The sequence below is a fragment of the Tiliqua scincoides genome, chromosome 3 (genome assembly GCF_035046505.1).
Source record: "Tiliqua scincoides isolate rTilSci1 chromosome 3, rTilSci1.hap2, whole genome shotgun sequence".
NCBI classification, from domain to species: domain Eukaryota; kingdom Metazoa; phylum Chordata; class Lepidosauria; order Squamata; family Scincidae; genus Tiliqua; species Tiliqua scincoides.
In genome coordinates, this window is record NC_089823.1 from 222,910,858 (window position 1) to 222,916,858 (window position 6,001).

General features: G+C 43.0%; 1 pseudogene; it reads left to right on the forward strand.

The window, feature by feature from the left end:
• The first annotated feature begins 523 nt into the window (after nt 1-523).
• LOC136646854 (5S ribosomal RNA) lies at nt 524-643 on the forward strand (annotated as a pseudogene).
• Nucleotides 644-6,001: the final 5,358 nt, after the last annotated feature.

A 6,001-nucleotide genomic window follows, 5' to 3' on the forward strand; every position in this document is an offset into this window, starting at 1 on the left:
ACAAGATGATTCAAAGTCATTAAGACATATTTGTCTAGCTTAGTATCCATAAAGGACTGCTAAAGTATTTATCATGTTTGACAACCCAAACCAGCTACTTAATGACAACTAAGGTATGAGCTTACATTTTCATTGGTTTCCCTTTGTTCCGAGATATGAAATGGTGACCAGGAGAGCTAATGAATCTTAAGAATACAAATTACTGCTAAAGGGAAGAAGAGATTGGATTTGTGATAATATATTTATTTCCCTGTAACAGTCATAATTTATTTAGAGGCATTTTTTTTTCATCCCCCAGGAAAAAGAAACAGCACAGAATACATGGAGATTCTGTTATTTTAATTCCCTTTCAAGGGTACCCTTTGAAAAATAAGGGCAGCCACTGTGTGCACAGCAGACATTAGCATACACTATTTCCAGTAGAATTTGTTTTAGCCATCTATTTTTATAATGGCAGCAAATACTCCATAGTTGAGAGCATATGGAGCAAATGGATATGGAGCATATGGAGCAAATAATCCATAGTTGCAGCAACTGTTACCTTGCACATGCCTGATCTCGTCTGATCTCAGAAGCTAAGCAGGGTCAGGCCTGGTTAGTACTTGGATGGGAGACCGCCTGGGAATACCGGGTGCTGTAGGCTTATACCATAGTCTTTCGAGACTGAAGGTTGCCAACCAATACAGGTGGAACTGCAGTATTCACTGATTTGACTAACTACTGATACCAGGTTCCATCTTTAAGTGTCTTGTAACAAGGAAAAAAAGTACCAAAATCCAATTTCCTACCTTCGCACTGTTAAATAATTATAATTTCATTAGATTCCATTATTCACCCCATCTAGTGGTTGAATGCAGTATAATGTCTATATCAATGAATTCTAGGGTGACAATGGAGAAGCAAGAAACCTGGAAGTGGGTTTTTAAAGCTATTTTTTCCCCACTGATTTGGTATCCACTTTTTGTATTCACTGTAATTCACTTTTTGTATTCACATAATTAAAAGATGTACTCCTCCCTCCCCCTTTACTCCCACCCCTTTCCCCTTTTTTCTCCCCTTTTTTTCTTGACCCTCCCCTTTTTACCTTTCATTATTTACCTTCTATAATTAAAAAAAAAAAAACCTAGCCTGATCATATGCAGATGGAACTCGTTTCTTAAGAGGCCAAGATAATATGAAGAGCTCACTGTCCTCTTTTGTAGGAGAGGTTGAGGCAGGGCTTGATCAACATTTATTTATTCACTTACATGGTTATACCACCCTTTCTCCAGGGTAGGTGAGGCTGAGAAAGAGAGAGTTACTGACCCAAAGTCACCCAGGAAACTTCATGATTGAGGGTGCAATCCTAACCCTCTTATGTCAGTGTTTTCCAGCACTGGCATAGCGGTGCCAATGGGACATGTGCCGCATCCTGCAGTTGGGTGTCACTCACTCACAGAGGCTTCCTCAAAATAAGGGAATGTTTGCTCCCTTCCCTCAGAGCTGCATTGTTCTTATGTCAGTGCTGGAAACCACTGACATAAGGGGTTAGGATTGTGCCCTTAGTGGGGATTTGAACCTGGATCTTCCATGTTTTAAGACCAACTCTCAAACTATGGCACAGCATGTCCAGATCTTAGCTTTCCCACATCCTTCAAAATATCAAGTCCTCTGTTTTCTAGTTGAGAAGCCATGCTCTCGGGGGGGAGAACTTGGTGCTATCTTGTTTTGCCTAGGGGGAAAAATGTAAATAGGAAAAGAAAATATACAGCTTTAAAATGGCATCTGTTCACAACTTCAGGAAAACATATCATAAACAGTCACTTGTCTAGAGACTATCACTGGATTTAAAAAAAAAAAAATCTGCTTCTTGCATTATATGCTAACTACACCTATAATTTAAAACAGAAAGGAAGAAAGTGTCATTTTGACAAGGGGAAAGCTATAAAATTGCATAGATTTCTCTCAAGAACCAGAGAGCCTCACTGGTGACTCAGTGTTGCAACACCTCCGGAGTCATTTGCTCCCACCTATAGTTTTTGTCTATAGTGAAATTTTGGAGATGTATGCACTCAATGGTCTTTCCACTTTTGCATAATGGACTCTCCGTGTGAACTCTAGGGTTTTATGTTCGTATATCAACTTTGGCCTATCCTATCTCCTTACCCCTGCTACGGTAGTCTAGGATGGAATGAGAAATGGAACTTCTTTGCTAAGAGCGCTGCTCTGTCCATGTGCATGCATGGGTGGGGCTAACTTGCAACACTTGCAAACCACACACACATGGTGTGCTGGCTCAACCAGGACTGGATGCACACAAGAAGGCAGGTATGCCTTTAAGGGGCTTGCAAGAAACCAATCACCATTATTATGGTTCATTTCAAGATTTCTTCAACATTTAGCAAATCTATGGATTTGTTTAATTTATGCACAAACCACTCTCCAAGTGGTGAATGAGCAGTAGGTTCTTGGGGGCATTGGAGTAAAGCCCTGTGTGGTTTCTTGCTTTCCACTACTGCTACCACTGCTACCACTGGTACACAGGATTCAGGGATCAGCCTGGATGTGTGGGGGGGGGGCAACTCTGATTAGTGTAGGCCCTGGGCAAGACAGAAACACAAACTTAACAATAATGACAAGAAAAAGTCAGTAGTGAGTTAAATCGTATAGTACAAGGCTGACAAAGGGTTCTGTATTCCATGTGCCAAAAGCTTGAGAAAATTACATCTTACAGCCAAGAAAAAAAGTTGATTGTTCTACTTCTGTAGGAGGGGAAGATCTCAAGCTTTGGGGGGTCCCAGCTGGAAAGCCTTGCTTCTGTTCCTGTTGCAAGAACAGAGCACTGAACAAGGCTTATTTACCAGACCTCACCATCCACATGCACGTATGTTTCACTTCTAAATATCCAGCTCAATCTTGTGCAAGATGGCTCAGAAATAACACCCTCTGGGTGAATGGGGTTTACTCCCAAGAACGTGGGCATACAGTGCAGCCTGAATAAATGCAGTCCTTCCAGTAGTTTTCTCTATCAGTCAAGCTTCTCACATCAACCCCCCCCCCCAAAAAAAAAAACCCACAAAAAACACATGGTAGATTTTTTTCTTTTATTTCTTAGCTATACTAGAAGGAAGGCCCATAGCCAGGGAGACAGACCAGGGACACACTATACTTGCTCCCAGTGTGGAAGGGACTGTCACTCCCGAATTGGCCTTTTCAGCCACACTAGACGCTGAACCACCATTCAGAGAGCGATACCATAGTCTTTCAAGACTGAAGGCTGCCAACTACTACTGATAACAAAGCAGCTTACAGTCATAACACAAAACAGTCTAAAAACAATGACAACTAATAAAACTATTACAATCATATGCAAATTAAATACAAGTAATTGGCACAAATCCAGTCTCTATGGGCTAAATTTTCTGAAAAAGGACTTAGGGCCATATCCTAACCAACTTTCCAGCCCTGGTGTAGCTGCGCCTAACCTGTGATGGCAGGTTAATTATGGAGGCCTCCACAAGGTAAGGGAACTTTTGTTCCCTTGCCTAGGAGCTGCATTGCAGCTGCACAGGCACTGGAAAGTTGGAGAGGATTGGGCCCTTAGTCATCCATCTAAACTCAGCAGTTGAACATCCATTATTTGGATGAATTTGGATCTAAATAAGCATTCATCTCATTGATATGATACTACCACAAAGAAGCCCTGTCTCTGGTGTATGATGTCTACATTTCTGTTGACAGTAGGGTAGACACCAGGACCTTTCAAGGACCAAGCAAGTTCAGATGGAAGAAGATAGCTGATCCCAAATTGTTTAGGGCTGTAAACGTCCATACCAGCTCTTTAAACTATTTACCCAGTGATAGTACTGGCGGTGCACATTTTTCATGCGCTACCGGGTTTTGGTCCAGCCCGCCAAGCCCGCCCACGAGGCTTGAGAGAGCTACTCCCAGCCGACTAGCTGGGAGAACAGGAAGGGTGGGACCAGGAGGTGGCCCACTCCTGGCCTACTCATTTGGGTGCTGGCTGTGGTCCCCCATCCTCCACACCCAGACTGCATCTCTGAGATTAGTTGGCTGTCGGTTGGGACCGGATAGGAATTTTTTGCCATCTGCTAAAATAGGACATCATTGCAAATGGTTTTTTTTTTTTTTGCCTATCCCAGACTGCAAGGTCTTGGGCTGTGTTAACTAGGTTTTCTCCCAATCAATTGGCAGGTTAGGTGCAGTTCTGGGTAGGTAGGAAACACCCTAGTGTCCACTTAGGGGTGGCAAGTCCCACCCATCATGCTTGCTTGCCTGGCTCAATGAGGCGGGTAGGCACTCTCTTGGGCTGGGTACACTTGGCACATTTTGCCAGTCCGGTGCCACTGTTATCCTACTACCTCAACCTTTGGGTTACTGTGAAAGGTGCACAGGGATGTTCTCCCTATGTGTTCTGGGGTCTGGTGGTTCACACTTTCCTATCAGGAGAATAAGCGACCAGGACCATTTCCCCATTCTCAGAACTGGTATGGCTTAGCTGGAATCATTGACCCTACTATAAACTGTAAATAGTTAATAAAGTGGCCCTTCTTACCAACTCAGTGCTCCGAGTCTTGTTTGGGGGTGGGGGAGTAATTACCAAGTGTTAATATGGTGGCATTGTAATTGCTTACGGCAGTGGTTCTCACACATTTTGCATTGGGACCCACTTTTTAGAAAAAGAATCTTGTTGGGACCCACCAGAAGTGATGTCATGACCAGAAGTGACATCATCAACAGGAAAATTTTTTAACAATCCTAGGCTGCAATCCTACCTACACTGACCCAGGAGTAAGACCTATTTACTATCAATGTTAAAAGCATATACATAGTAGTCTGTTAAAAGTACAGGTCTGTAACTTTTCCCCAAATGCAGTCACATACCATGGTAGCAACAAGTCTAATATATTAAAAATAAAATATTGAAACGAATGAGGGCCCACCTGAAATTGGCTCGCGATCCACCTAGTGGGTCCCACAGTTTGAGAAATAGTGGCTTAGGGAGCTGTGCAAGCCTTTGTGTGTGATCAAATCACGTCAGAGTGATCTTAGTTATCTCTGTCCTGTTCTAGGTGATAAGTTCACCCCAAATCAGGGACAGCTATGCCAAACAGGTGAGCCTGTATTCATTTAATATACTCTTCATTTTCTTCTACCACCTTGCTTTCACATTTTTGCCTGACAGTTGCCCTAGGCAGGAGGTCCCTGGCATATGCTCTTCTCTGTATAATTTGTAATGAACTTTTGCCTCTAGGCCCCCATGGGCTAGAGCTGCCCACCAAGTCACCACATCCACTCCAAATTCAACAAACACTTCCTCCATTTTTGTTTTCCTGGAGTTCAGCAGCACAGGTTTTCATTTTGTAGCCAAGGGCCCTGAAGACAACTATTTACAACTTCTTATTCATTATGTATTACAAGACCAGATCATCAGTTTTCATCTGACTAATGAACTTCTGAAAGTTGTTAAGGTCACTCGACCATCAGCGCTGCAACTTTCACTGCAGCCTCCCCCAAAATCACTAGAATTAGAGATGGAAAAAGATCCATTACGTTACCTAGTCCATCTTTCATGATAAGAAATGCTCCAACTGTTCTTTTCTTATTGCCTAATTAAAGATATTATTCTTAATGGAGTCTTTACATAAGAACATAAGAACAGCCCCACTGGATCAGGCCATAGGCCCATCTAGTCCAGCTTCCTGTATCTCACAGCGGCCCCACCAAATGCCCCAGGGAGCACACCAGATAACGAGACCTCATCCTGGTGCCCTCCCCTGCATCTGGCATTCTGACATAACCCATTTCTAAAATCAGGAGGTTGCACGTACACATCAGGGCTTGTAACCCATAATGGATTTTTCCTCCAGAAATTTGTCCAATCCCCTTTTAAAGGCATCCAGGCCAGATGCCGTCACCACATCCTATGGCAATGAATTCCACAGACCGACCACACGCTGAGTAAAGAAATATTTTCTTTTGTCTGTCCTAACCCGCCCAA